The sequence below is a fragment of the Ahaetulla prasina genome, chromosome 6 (assembly GCF_028640845.1).
Source record: "Ahaetulla prasina isolate Xishuangbanna chromosome 6, ASM2864084v1, whole genome shotgun sequence".
NCBI classification, from domain to species: Eukaryota; Metazoa; Chordata; class Lepidosauria; order Squamata; family Colubridae; genus Ahaetulla; species Ahaetulla prasina.
This window is the reverse complement of record NC_080544.1, coordinates 111,972,051-111,987,454: the sequence shown is the minus strand read 5'-3', so window position 1 is coordinate 111,987,454 and position 15,404 is coordinate 111,972,051. Positions and strand designations below refer to the sequence as shown.

Genomic DNA, 15,404 nt, shown 5'->3' with positions numbered 1-15,404 from the left:
TAAAGTTGCCAAGATTGGAGACCCGCTTTAGGGTCTACACCAAAAGTGTCCGTCCTTGGCAATTTTAAGACATGCTGGCTAGGGAATTCTGGGAGTTGAAGTCCACCAGTCTTAAAATTGTCAATATTCCTGGTTTAAAGGTAGTTCCCAAGCTATGGCTGTGATGGATCTGTCCATTACCGTTGAAAGGTTAAGCCAGGCATTCCTGTGATCGCCTGGCTTAACAAATACAATCCCTACTCTTCCTGTTGCAGTTGTTAAGTGACTGCACAGGTTGTTAAGTGGGACACAAAGTGCCTCAGAGTTGCAGGAGGTCTTTGCAATAATGCACCATAGTTTAAAATTGTGTATTTGTGCTAATTCAAGGCACCCACACACATATACACACATGCGTACGTATACACACAGAATCTCTTCCACAATAATAAAATTACAGCTTGTGGTGTGATACAGAAAGTCCTCAACTTGCAACTGCAATTGGAACTAGAATTTTCATTGATAAGCAAGGTGGCTGTTAAGTCAGTTGCGACCTGTTTTACAACCATTTTTTTTTTGCCGAGGTTGTTAAGCCGATTGCTGCAACCAGTCACGGAGAGGTTAAGCAAATATGTTGATTTTGCTTGTTGGAAGCCAGCTAGGAAGTTACCAATCAGGCAACCCTGGGCATTGCAAATAACATATGGCTATGGTCAAGCGTCCAAATTTTGATTACATGACCGCGGGGAATGTTGCAATGGTCATATGTGCGAGGACCGGTTGTCATTTTTTTCATTGTAACATTGGATGATCACTAAACAAAATGGTTGTACGGTGAGGATTACCTAGAATTAAATGATGATATATTCAGTTATCCCTATGTTGAGCTACATACAAAAAAGCAGGAGAAAGTTATAACGAGAACACAGGTAGTCCTCGACTTACGACCGCATTCGCAGCCAACATTTCTGTTGATAAGTGAGACCTTGGTTAAGTGATTTTTGCTTCGTTTTACGACCTTTCTTGCCACATTTGTTAAGTGAATCACTATAGCTGTTAAGCTAGTAACACGGTTGTAAAGTGAGTCAAACTATGGTTTAAAACCATGGACCAGCCAGCGTTCAATAGGCATGGAAGCATTACTTTATTCTGTTTTGAAATCATATTGCACTTTTACTTCCTGCGGTTGGATAAAAGATGGGGAAATCACAGGGGGGGGGGAAAAACAAACAAGATGATAATTTTGAAAATAGAAAATAATTCCGTTGAGAACATCTTGTGATCACCTTCTGTGGAAATTCTTGCAAGAGAAAATTGAAATAGCTTATAACTGTTTCCTTTTGCTGCAAACACAACTGTTATTTTAAAACAATTGGTTTTTCAAGCTTGTCTATCTTAAAATGCAAGCCCGCACAATTGGCTGAAGAATTCTGGGAATGGAAGTCGGCTCATCTTGAAATTGCAATAAAATAGAATAGAACGACAGAGTTGGAAGGGACCTTGGAGGTCTTCTAGTCCAACCCTCTCCTTAGGCAGGAAACCCCAGATAACACTTGTGCTTCCCATGGGCTCCAACTGGCTGGAAATTTTCCAATTTCTAATCCAATTGGGGTTAAAATAGAAGGGAGCCATTTTTAGAGACACAATGGGTCTTTTGCAATCAGGAATGTTTAATCTTTAATTAATTGCAGCTCATGCCCATGTTTGTGTCTCCCTCCCAGCTTGTAATGAATGAGCTATTTTGTGATGCACGTTTGGTTTTTGCAGCTGGTGAAGCATTTCATTTCTGCTTCTATATAAAAGCGCTTTTTTTTTTCAGACTAAGAATTGACTAAGAATATATCGACATATTGAACGATCTCCATCCCGCCTGGGATTATTTCCCGCCTTTTTTGCTTCGCCCCGCCCTCTCCCCAACCGTCCAAGGCCTTCTCCCGCCCTCTCCCGCCTCCTGATTGGCCGACGACCAATGCCAATCGAGACGAAGGCGTCCTTTCTCGTGAGGGATCCTCTTCGGGCCTGAGGTGATTTCTATCCCGGCTCATCTGGTTCCCTCCCACCTCAGCCACGTTTGAGCCCTGACCCACGTGTGCCTATTTCTCATTCTGACGTTATATTGCTGAACGTGAGGATTAGACATCTAAATCCTCCCCTTCCCAAGGGTCGCTAAAGGACTTGTGATACCGTTCAATTCACCCGCCGGCAAGGCCGAACGATAGGCCGGCAGGCTGCCAATCCTAATAGTCCGGCCCCCTGCATGGAACTTTCCGGGAGGGGGGCGGGTTGGAGAAGGGGGCGCGAGTGGCGAAATGCGGAGTTCTGATTACCCACCAAGGTGACCGATAGGTCGGCCGGCTGCCAATCCTAGCAGTCCCGCCCTCCTCCTGGAACCTGCCGGGAGTGGAAGGTGGGGAGGGGGGAGATTGGGAGGAGAAGGGGATTGGGAGAAGGGGGCGCGGAGCCTGCCGCCAATCAGCGGCGGGCGGTTGGCGCGAGCGGCGGAAGGCGGCGCTCTGATTGGCCGGCGCCTCCGCTTATATATAGGCGCGCCGCGGAGAGGACCCGCGTGCAGTGGAGGAAGGCAGCGTGTCAGGAGTGAAGGGTTGCGCCTCTCGCTTACACGGGTGAGGTTACGCAAGGGCGGGGCCTGCGGGGAAGGGAGGGGCCTGCGGGTGTCACGTACCCCCGCTGAACGAGCTGCCCTTCGCGGGGAAGAACCAGCCGGGGAAGGTGAAATACCGCGCGCGGGGTGTGTGTGTGTGGGGTGCAGAATAGAATGGATTTGGGGGGCTTTTTTTTTTTTTTGCATGCATGCACGTAGGAATGCAACCATGCTCGGGTCTCCTTTTGGCTGCAAGACCCGCCTGGACGGGGTGGAAAGCTTTTGCTTGCCCGGGGGAGGGAAGGAGAGAGAGAGAAAAGGAAGGAAGGACAAGACGCTGCAAAGACCCGGCGGCTGCGGCCTGCACCATGTGCTCTTGGCGAGGCCATTTTGGACGCCGGGGAGTGGGGGGGGTGTCTCTGTCTTTCCAAGCAAGCAACCCCTCGCGTGGGAGCGGGACGACTCGCGTGGAGCGCTTGCTAGCCGCCACGTGCCTCGGAGCACGTGCTGCATCCTCATTGAGGGGGAGGGGGAGCTTGGGGGGCTCCCAGTTGCGTCTGTCCTTACACGGGCGAGACTTTCTTTTCCCCCCCCCGGGAATAAGCCCCTAAATATATATTATAAGCTCCTAATTTGTATTTATATGCTATGCAAAATGTCTCTGGGCGGCTTGTAATAGCATAAGGCAAAGAAAGTACAACCTTGGCAAGTTTGAAAGACCTGGGGACTCCAACTCCCAGAATTCCCCAGCCTGCTGGCTGGGGAATTCTGGGAGTTGGAGTCCCCAGGTCTTTCAAACTTGCCAAGGTTGTACTTTCTTTGGAGTCCCCAGGTCTTTCAAACTTGCCAAGGTTGAACAGCCTTGACATGAAAGCATTGATAACAACACTATAGAAGTATCCAGAATGATGCTTTTTGCACCTATCTTGGCCACCACCCTAGGAAAGTAACTTTAAAAAAAAAAATCTATATCTTGGGTTGATTAAAGCTTGTGTTGGAATCCAGGTATGTGGTGGGAAATCTACCTTGCTTTTCTTTCAGTGACAGAACGTGTGTTTCAATGACAATTCAGTTCCTCCTCGAGCCACACAGTTTCCTCCAAGGGCTTCAGGTGCCTTTAAAGTTAAAAAAAAAAATTCTCCTCTCCGGCCATAATGGCTCCCCTTAACTTGCGAGTGACCTATTTGTCCTCTGCTGTTGCAGAAATTAGACTCAGCCTTGGAAACCCGGGTTAATGGGCTCTCCTTTAAACTTAGGGGGTGTGTGTGCTTGGCTAATGCTGGCCAGGACGAGTTAAATGTTGGAATTGCTTTTAATGTCTTAAAGGAGAAAGCTGCGAAGCTCTCAATGAAACATTAGGCTTTGGTGGTGGCGGCAAATGAATGGCTGATGGGTTTACTGCGTAAATTAACATTATTGGGCTTCAGAGCCACTATTTAGCAATTTTAAAGGAGTTTGAGAGCCACTTTCATTCCCCCCCCCAAGGAAGCTGGAAACTCTTAATTCTGAGTTCTAATTCTGCTTTTAGGCATGAAAGCTGGTTAAGTGACTTTGGGCCAGTCCCTCGCTAGGTTGTTTTGTGAGGGAAAGGCATATTAGAGATGTTTAACTTCCAGTTATTTATAAAAATAAAGGATAAAAATCTAAACCTAAACCCCATTTAATTATATAAAAGCTGGCCTATAAATTAGTTTGTTTTATAATTTACTGATAATTATATCAGTATAATTATCTGTGCATTATTAAAAACTGAATTATAATTACCAAGTTTATTATAAAATTAAATAATTTATATCAGTTTAGGTTGAATTATAAAAAACTAATTTTAAAGCTATAAGGCTAACCTAAGGAAATTGTATGTTTAGTATTGTTTGCCCACCCTCTTTTTAATATTAGAATGTTTTTAAAGATTAGTTTGCTTCTAATCAGAATGAAAGGCTTTGTTCTTGGTTTATAATACTTTAAGATCTGTTTCTTGCTATGCTTATGTGTATTTTCATGTAGAAGAAAACAAAATGTAACCTTTAAAGATATGAATGACTCCCCCCTTCTGTGTTCTCTCCTTTTCTTAAGGGACTTGGTTGAGGGGATTTGCCCAATCTCTTAATTATGCTTATAAATATAGTAAACTGTAAATAGCAGTTTTAGTTTTATTCCTTTCCTCATTCTTTCCATCATGTTGCTTGCCTTTTCCTACGACCACCTCCTGAGTCAGCACTTGAATTGTCCACCATAACCTTAATTTTCCTTTTCTTAATCATTGCTAAGACTAGCTCTACATATGGGACAAGCTATTTTTCCTTATATGCATCCCTTTATAGTGCACCTGATAACATTTGAATGGAAAATAGAATTTAGTGTCAACCTAAATTTTGTGAACTTGCAGACATGGGCATTGTAAGGACTGACTCTAACCTAACAAACATAAATAGATTTGTACATGAGACTTAGTTTAAGTCTCCCCTTTAGGAAATTTATCTTTAAATGTTACCAACTGGTGAAATTACTTTAAAACCTATGGAGGAAGTAGTGTATGTGCTATATATGTATATGCACACACACACTTTACAAATATATGTTTAAACATGCTATCAAGTATTCTTTCTTGGATCTAATACAATAGTAAAGTTTTATCTACAGAATGTTGTACTTTTTAACAGTTTTCTTATAAGTATGCCACAAATGCAGTCAAATGCTTATTTTTTGCATTTTTTAGAAACTTACATTACCACAAAGAACAATTTGGGCAATTAGTACAATATCAGGAGGTCCTGTATGTATAAATGCATTTGTTTTTGAAGAAGTGCAAATAATTTTGTTAGAAGATTAGCAGCTTAGTGTTTGAATCTAGAAAATATGAATAGATGTTAGCTGAACCTGTTCATCTGTCATTTCTCTCAGATTTTTAGACCGCTGCTCTCAAGTACCAGTTCATAATTTGGGAGCTTGTGTTGAGCATATAAATGCATTTATGTATCTGGGAGGGACCCTTGGTTGGGCTTAAAGATATTGAAAACTTTGAATATTTAATATTTGAAATCCATAGGATTCTCTGTTTCTATGTGTGGTGTCCCCCTCCCATGACTTTATATCTTTACCAATCTTTACCAACTGAAGATTAACTTAATTGTTGCAACAGTACTTTAAACAGGATAGATCAAGCCAACTGCAGTAATACCTTTATAAATGTGAAATGTTTGAATATTTAGTATATGTTGCTATCAGACACTGACTTTCTAAATATCAGGAGTTTGCTGTGTTGCAAGGAGTTCCTTTTGCAAGGGTGACTTGTATGCAAAAATTAGCCATTATCAAAGATAATTTCTCACAGAGATCCACGAACGCCCTTGTCTTATTTGTATAAATGCAAGTTCCTCATTTTAGCTAATCTGGAAAGGAAATAAAAAGAGGCAGTTTGCTGCTTCCTCATAAAGCAGTAATTTTACATTTGTTACATGTTCAGATAATTAGGCAAGACCCTATAAAAAGCATGAAGCTTTTAAATAAGTTCTAGCAAGTAAAGATAAATCTGCTTGTTACAAAAGAGACTGTGTGTTCCACTTTTCTTTATTCAATTTTTTTACCCTATGAAGTACTCTATTGCCCCTCTGTTCAAATTTGCAGTGGCCTGTTTCTTCATATCTTCTCCTGGAAAGGTGGGGTCTGATTTGCTTCATATCTCATGCACAGCAGGCCAAACTAGCCGGAAAACAGCCAGTTTTCCTTGAAATGGTTAATCTGTTCTAGCCAGAACATGTGCAGGCACTGAGCTTTTGCCAAGAGTTAAGATTTCTATCATAGCCTGCAACTTGAGAGTGGCTTCTCCTTTAGCTGTAAAAATGCTCTCATTACATAGATTCTAAATATACAAACGTTTAAATACCTTTTTGGGTTGTTATTTTTTGAAAGAATACAGCATGGCAGTAGCTTGGCATTTGAGCCCAAAACTTTTGTTTTTGTTATTAAGTCAATTTTGCCCCATTTTACAACCTTTTCTGCCACCGTTGTTAAGTGAAACATGGTGTTGTTAAGTGAATCCGGCCTCTCCATTGCATGTCAGAAGGTCGCAAAAGGGAATCATATGATCCCGGGACACTGCAACCGTCATAAATATGAGCCAGCATCCAAATTTTGATCATGTGAGCATGAGGATTCTGCAACGGTCGTAAGTGTGAAAAAGAGCCTTAAGTCTCTTTTTTCAGTGCCATTGTAACTTTGAATGGTCACTAAACGAACTTGTAAGCCAAGGACTAGGTGTGGTTGTAGCTTCCTTTTCAGGGTTTGCCTGTGTACCAAAATCCAAGAAAGTATACAAGTTTGGTGGGGAGGAAATAAGGGTCTGAAATAGGAGCATTGGGGATTTAAGTCGGACAATTTGGTGCTATAAAAGGCAGCACTTAGTGTACCTTACGCAGAACTGGCTGAAAGTCAAACCTTTGTTTAAAATGTAGGCAGGCCAGCTGGAAATAATACAGGGAGTTCTCTAGTTACAACCAAAATTGAGCCCAGAATTTATGTTGCTAACCGAAACATTTGTTACCCTTCCGTTGAGTTACATGTAAAAAAGCAGGGGAAAGTTATAAAAATAGCAATAACACAGGTCCTTGACTGCACGACCGCATCTGAGGCCAACATTTCTGTTGCTAAGTGAGACCTCGGTTAAATGAATTTTGCCCCCTTTTACGACCTTTTTTGCCACGGTTGTTAAGTGAATCACTGCGGTTATATTAGTAATGCGGTTAAGTGAATCCGGCTTCCCCATTTAACTTTGCTTGTCAGAAGGTCGCAAAAGGGGATCGATCACGTTACCCCGGGAAACTGCAACCATCATAAATAAGAACCAGTTGCCAAGCATCTGAATTTTAATCAAGTGATTAAAATGGGGGATACTGCAATTGTTGTAAGTGTGGGAAACTGTCATAAGTCCCTTTTTTCAGCGCCGTTGTAACTTTAAACGTCACTAAATGAACTGTTGCAAGTTCGGGACTACCTGTAGTAAGCTAATCCCCACCAAAAAAATTAGGGGTGGAAAAGCCAGGCACTTCCACCAACTTCTCAAACAATGGCTGGTGCAGACTCTCCCCCCCCCTCCCCTCTTATAGAGGACTGTATTCAAAGCAGCTTATGATAAAACCAATTACCAAAAATAAAGCATGTTAAATCAAGTAAGGCAACACTTCGGTAGCTTCCATACCACAGTAAGGTGGACTTTATTCATATAGAATGGAATAGAATAGAATAGAATTTTTTATTGGCCAAGTGTGATTGGACACACAAGGAATTTGTCTTGGTGCAGATGCTCTCAGTGTACATAAAAGAAAAGATACCTTCATCAAGAATCATAAGGTACAACACTTAATGATAGTCATAGGGTACAAATAAGCAATAAGGAAACAATGAATGGAATAGAATAGAATAGAATAGAATAGAATAGAATAGAATAGAATAGAATAGAATTTTTTATTGGCCAAGTGTGATTGGACACACAAGGAATTTGTCTTGGTGCATAGGCTCTCAGTGTACATAAAAGAAAAGATACCTTCATCAAGGTTCAACATTTAGTGACTAAAGTTAGAGCAGCACTGACAAAAGGGGACTTACAGCCATTTTTCTCAGCATCCCTGTGGGCATGTCAGAATTTGGACCCTTGGCAACTGGCTTCTATTTATGACGGTCCTGTGGTCATGGGATCCCCCTTTGCGACCTCCTGAAGAGTAAAGTCAATGGGGGAAAGCCAGATTCACTGCCCAACCCCATCACTAACTTAAGAATTGCAATATGAGGTGAAACACTGCAATTCTTAACTAACAACTTTGGCAAGGACAGTCATAAAACGGGGCAGAAGTGACTTAACTGCCTTGTTTAGCAACAGAATTCTGGGGCTCAATTGTGGTCGTGAGTCAAGGACTGCCAGTATATCACTGTTTAATAAGCGTTAAAGGAAGGGGGGAAGCAAAGGGAAGTAATTGTAGCTTGTCTATAGCAGGGGTCCCCAAACTTGGCTGCTTTAAGACTTGTGGACTCCAACTCCCAGAGTCCCTAAGCCAGCAAAGCTGGCTGGAGAATTCTGGGAGTTGAAGTCCACAAGTCTTAAAGCATCCAAGTTTGAAGGCATCTGGTCTATAGCACACTGTGAGATGATATTGCAATTTAAGAGCAATTTGTGGTCTTCTGAGTATCTTGATAGCTTTCGGCTGGCTGTATGCCTTGAAATGCTGGCTTAGGCAAAAAACCTGAGTTGGGAAAGGGACATGTAAGTGTGTGCTTGTTCCCTACTGCTAATCCTGCGAGATCTTTTAATCCCCAGAATTTGTCCTAAACCTACATTTATGTTGATTTTGTTATATTTCCTGTTTAGCACAGTTTGTGGGAAATTAGTCTCTGCCTCTTTGGACTTCAAAGCTTTCCAAGTTTGCATACGGTTTACAATGGGGAATGAAAATAGAACTATTTTCTAAATGTAGATTTTGCTGAAATCTTTCACCCCAGCTATATAGGAGGCACTTAAAAGCCTCATGCCTAGGCTCCCCATGTTTGCATTGCTGTCACAAAATGCAAGAACATGTTTGCACCCTTCAGATTAATTCCCTGGGGGTTGGATCCTACATTCTATGTCTCGAGTCAAGAGGGTGGCATTGGCTGTGGAAGGGTTCTGCTTTCTGGCAGTTGCCAGGTTATTGTTAGCATAATGTCAGGAAACCTTTAGTACTCCTCCGGACATGAGCTAATGCCTGGAGACCACATTATTCATTGAGAATGCAGTAATTACAGGAGCAGAAGGGTGTGGTTGCTGAATCTCTATGGGAAATAGATGCTGTGTTCTAATACCATTTAACAAAATAAGGGACCTTGGGGGTCTTTTAGTCCAACCCCTTGCTCTCAGGCAAGAGACTGCATCATTTCAGACAAATGGTTGTCCACTCCCTTAAAAGCCTCCAGTGACAGAGCACCCACAACTTCTGGTGGCAAACTGTTCCACTGGTTAATTGTTTTCACTTTCAGGAAATTCCTCCTTAGTTCCAGGTTGTTTTTCTCCTTGATGAGTTTCCATCTGTTGCTTCTTGTCCTGCCTTCAGGTGCTTTGGACAATAGCTTGACCCCTGTCTTCTTTGTGGCAGCCCCTCAAATATTGGAAGACTGTTATGTCACCCCTAGTTCTTCTTTTCATTAGGCATACTCCATTCTTGCAAACGTTCTATGTTTTAGCCTTCGTGTAATCTAGTGTACAAGTTATTAAAATACACTACATTAAATGTAATCTAATGTATATATTGTACATTAAACATGTACAACATAGGGTGATTTACAAAAATCAAATAAAATTGCATTATGAAGCAAATCGTAATAATTTCTAGAGGCCTGATAGCTGTACCTTTGTAAATTAGTTTTCATGCCAATGAAGCATTGCTAAGTTACAATGTTTTCTGACTTCTAGGTTCCAGTTAAGTAGCTGAAGAGATCTGGAATTATGAATCACGCCAGGAAAGCAATTTTTAACATGGTAAGGATGTTAATAGATATAAGAATGAATATGCTACATTAAGATTAGAATAAATTTGTCTGTTATTATGCAGTTTAACTTCATCTGTCATCTGTTTTTAACCCACTGCTGTAGTCCTTGGTTAGCCATTCTTCCTTCAGCGACTGTTATGACTGGTCCTCAAAGTTCTGACCGTCTCAGCGCTTCCACAATCATGTGATCAAAATCTAGGCACTTACAGTTGTAGCATACGTAACCATATGTGATTTGCAACCTTTCTTGCTGACCCACAAGCAAAGTCAGTGGGGATGCCCACCCCATGCACCCTTTTCCAGCCCCTCTGCACTCAACAGCCACTTACACACCCTCCCCAAACTTTGCTGTGCTCATACCGTATTTACCTAGCCACCCATAAATCATTTTGCATCTGACATTAGTTCTCCAAGCCCAAACTGTACTTGTGCTGCCCCTCCTCAGCCCCCTGTGCACCCCCTGAGCCCTCTTCTACCCAGATAAAAAGTCCCTACAGAGAGTGGTGAGGACGGTGGAGAAGATTACTTTCCTTTGCTGCTTACAAGCTCACTTTCCTTTGCTGCTTACAAGCACTATGCACTTAGAGCCCGAAGCATCGTTAGAGACCCTACACACCCACTTCAGGCTCTGTTTCTGCTGCTCCCCTCTGGGAGGAGGTTTCGAAGTATTTCTAGTAGAACTTTTACCAGATCCTGGAACAGCTTAGTTCCCTAGGCCATTTGTCTGGCAAACTCGCAGGATTCGTTTCTCACGCCATGTAGACATCCGAACTAGACTGTTGTTACTCCGTGTCTCGTAATGCATGTGGGTATTTGCATAATTTTGTGTTATTTATTCTGTGATGTTTATGTAGTGTATATTAGAGGTGGAGACCCTTTGAGAGGTATATTTAACGAAATTTCATTTCAACTTATGCCGATTAGTGTACATTCAAAGTGACAAAGTTATTCTAAGTCAGTAGCCACTTACCTGCCTGCTGACCTACCACCTAGTAACTTTCCCTTGACTTCCTCGCTGACTTGGTTGTTGGAAGCTGGCTGGGAGTTACAAGGCGGTGCTCACTTAACAACAACTGTGATACTGTTAGCAAAGGAAATTCCACACCCAGTTGCTATTGTAATTCAAGGACCACTTGCAATCACAAAAGCTCCTGCTACTATTTGCCAATTGGCATGCTTTGCCAATTGGCATGCTGTTAAGACGGCCTGCTTGAAATTTCTAAATGTTTATTGGCTAACCAGGAAACCTGGTGTGCCTGATTTTTACTCCTGCAGGAAGCTTGCTTGAGAGCATGTCAGACCACAGGGTAATTAACTAGCCCTTGAGAAGTGCTCCAGGAAGCAAGGAAGAATTAGCTAGCCCTTGGAAGCACTCCAGGAAGTTAGGACGAATTGTCTAGCCCTTGAGAAGCGCTCCAGGAAGCAAGGAGGAATTATTCATTCTTCCTGCTTGCTTCCTTGAGCGCTTCTCAGTGTCTGGCTAATTCCTAGCTAGCCCTTGAGAAGCGCTCCAGGAAGCAAACGGGAAGAATGAATAATCTCTGATTTAATGCCAGCTTCATTTCAAGGCTGTTGGAATGTGTGTAGAAAGAACCGTTTCAGCTCCTGGGACTGCAACACAATAGGGAGGTAAAATAAAAGAGAACCAGTGGTTGGTTCTAGGTTGGGTTTTTTTAGCCTGGTATCTTAAAAAACTAGGAGTTGGGGAGTTCTAGTCCCGCCTTAGCCATGAAAGCTGGCTGGGTGACTTTGGGCCTATCATCAGGAGACTATGAGTTCTAGTCCCACCTTAGGCATGGAAGCCGGTCCAGTGACTTTGGGTCAGTCCCCAGGGGACATGGGAGTTCTAGTCCCGCGAAAGCCAACTGGGTGACGTTGGGCTAATCGCCAAGAAACTAAACAAGACCAAAAAAAATATGCATAACGACATTCAAACAAATTACACAATTTATGTATAAAATTTAAGATTAGAATCTTGAGGGAAGAGGTGTTTATTTAGCAGCGTCTTAAATGCTGAAAGGAGGAGCCAGGTGCATCTCTAGGGAGTGTATGTACCAGTGTGTCAAACCTCTGAGAACGGGTGCACCTTTAGAAGGGCTGCTCTTGATTTGAATAGCTGGGGAAATTTTAGCAACTTAAACTGCCGCCCAGTTTCGTGAGCTCCTGCCAGCCATCAGCCAGAAACTCCGGTGTATTTATTTATTTATTTTATTTTATTTGCATTTATATCCCGCCCTTCTCCGAAGACTCAGAGCGGCTTACACTATGTCAGGCAATAGTCTTCATCCATTTGTATACTATATACAAAGTCAACTTATTGCCCCCCAACAATCTGGGTCCTCATTTTACCTACCTTATAAAGGATGGAAGGCTGAGTCAACCTTGGGCCTGGTGGGACTTGAACCTGCAATATTGCAGGCAGTTGCTGTTAGTAACAGGCTGCATTAGCCTGTATAGAATTACAGCTGTTGCACTCAGTTCCCTCCTCCACTTTCACTAGAAAAAGAGTGTTGAGTACTTACTCTCGAAGCAGATGGCTTCACTTCTGCGTTTCGTTGTATTGCAGCATATTTGGTTGTTGATATTGCAGTTGGTGGAATTAAAAACTTACAGGTAATCCTTGACTTGCAATCATTCATTCAGTGATTGTTCCGAGTTACGACAGCACTGGACTTATGACCTTTTTTTTTTTCCAGACAAATTTTGCAGCATCCCCATGGTCACGTGATCAAAATTCAGACGCTTGGCAACTGACATGTACAGGTAGTCCTCAAGTTTCGACCACAATTGAGCCCAAAATTTAGGTTGCTAAGTGAGAAATTTGTTACGTGAGTTTTGTTCCATCTTACACCTTTTCTTGTGTAAGTGAATCACTGCAGTTGTTAAGTGAATCACTGCAGTTTTTAAACTAGTAACATAGTTGTTAAGTGAATCTGGCTCCCCCATTGACTGCTTATCAGAAGGTCGCAAAAGGGGATCACACATTCCCGGGACACTGCAACCGTCATAAATGTGAGTCAGATGTAAACCATGTGACCACAGGATACTGCAACAGCCGCAAGTGTGAAAAATGATCGTCACTTTTTTCAATGCTGTTGTAACTTTGAACGGTCACTAAGTGAAGTCAAGGATTACCTGTATTTATGACCAGTGCAGTGTTCTGGGGTCATGTGATCACTATTTGTAAACCACCTCAGTTGACCTGCAAAGTCAATGCAGGAAGCCAGATTTTCTTAATGACCGCATGATTCACTTAGCAACTGCATTGATTCACCTAACAACTCTGGTGGTAAAATGGGGCTCTTGCTTAGCAATGTAAATTTTGGATTCTGTTGGGGGCCATAAGTGGAGGATCACCTGTACAACAAGCCTTTCTGCTTAGTTAAGATTAAAATAAAAATGAGAAACTTGGAATAACTGTATTGTCCCTTTGAATGTACACTAATCGACACACATTATTTCATGGCGTACAGCGTAAATACATACAAAATTATGCATATACCCACAAATATTATATCACATGGAATCTAGTTCGGATGTCTACGTGTACTTGGTGAGAAAAACAAATCTTGTGAGTTTACCGGACGGATGGCATCCGAACCTTTCGTCGCGAGCTTAAAACTCACTTATTCATCTGCGCAGGACTGGATTAGTTTTTAAATTTATGGGTTTTTTAATGGGTTTTTTATTATTTATCCTAAATTTTTTAATCTCGGCCAATTGAATAAGTTTTTTAATTGTATTTTAATTGTATTTATATTGTAATATTATTGTGTATTTTTATCTGGCTGTGAACCGCCCTGAGTCCTTCGGGAGAAGGGCGGTATAAAAATTTAAATAATAAATAAAAAAATAAATAGGGAACAAAGCTGTTCCAGAAACTGGTAAAAGTTCTATTAGAAATAGCAGAAGTGGCAAAAACAGACCGTGAGGTAGGTGTGTGGGGTCTTTAACGATGCTTTGAGCTCTAAGCACATAGCGATTATAAGCAATATCCTGAATAAGGGGAAGTGAGCTTCCTATAATCTTCTCCACTGTCCTCACCACTCTCTGCAGGGACTTTCTATCTGAGGCTCTGCTGCCACCAAAGAGGGATGCAGTTTGCTAAAATGCTCTCCATCATACCTCTGTAGTAAGTGGCCAGGAAAGAAGGAGAAAGATGTGCTCTCCTTCTGAATTTACATTACCCCAAGAACAGGACATGACCTTTACGACGTACAAGATATACTCACCACCATTAGAATAGCAAAAGACACAAAAGCTCGCTACATTGCACAATCCCCCTGGAGCATCTCAAACACCACAATCTCAGAAGCCTATAAAGATCCATCCATCCATTCATCCATTTTGTCAGCTGTTCCTTCCAGCTCTTAAGCACGTAGCGCTTACGAGCCGCATCCTGCATAACAGGAAGTAAAATTGTACATTTTGTACAAGTAAGTTTTTCTTTTTCACTGACATGCGATCGAATCTCTCCTCTTTCTAGTTCGGAGCAGAGCCCCTCTCCTATACTCGCTTCAGTTTGGCCCGACAGCCGGATGGAGACAGCAGCCGGGTGGAAATGAAACTCTCGGCCGAGGAAGAGGAAGGAGGGGAAAACGGCATGATCGACCATCTGCCCCCCCGGAAAGTCAAAGCCAGGAGCCATCGGAACCTCTGCTGTGTGTGTGGCGGGGCGGCCCTGCTTTTCCTAATAGGTAAGAGGAGCACAGGTACGACGGGCTGCTGGTAACCCTTAACGTGGTTAACGTGGTCCCCTCTTGCGACCTTCTGGCGAGCAAAGACAATGGGGAAGCCTGCTTTACTTAGCCGTGTTACTAACTTACCAACTGCAGCGATTCACTTTAATAACCGTGGCAAACCTTGTAAGATGGGGCAAAACTCACTTAAGCACCGTCTCACTTAGCAACAGAAATGTTGGGGGTCAGTTGTGGTCGTATAATCGAGGACTGCCTGTACTGCCAGGCCAACTTTTTAAAATAATCATGGGGTTGTCAATAGAATTGTGTCGTTAGCTAGGTGGGTTATTGTTATAGACTGGCATTTTACTCTTTTTATATTAAAAAAAGAAGCTGAGAGTATAATTCTGTTAAGTAACTGAACTGCATTGAAAGAAGTTGGAAGTCACTGTTTTTTATTTCTTTTTTTTCCTCACATCCCTTTTTCCCATGTTTTCCGTTGCCTTTATTCTCATTTGTATTTTATATTACAACAAAAAATTAAGTATATCTTTTCAACAACGTCTATGGAGATTCTCGGTCATCCAGGTCGTGGTTGTCTCAAAGGTGTTTTATTTTCCAAAAGGCAACTGGAT

General features: G+C 42.2%; 1 long non-coding RNA gene across 1 annotated transcript; it reads left to right on the top strand.

Annotated features, from left to right (window-relative positions):
* The first annotated feature begins 2,537 nt into the window (after window positions 1-2,537).
* On the top strand, window positions 2,538-14,782 carry LOC131200716 (uncharacterized). The gene is made up of 3 exons (XR_009155694.1): window positions 2,538-2,600; window positions 10,014-10,079; window positions 14,577-14,782. It is a non-coding gene; the product is annotated as an uncharacterized LOC131200716 (long non-coding RNA).
* The last annotated feature ends 622 nt before the right edge of the window (window positions 14,783-15,404 follow it).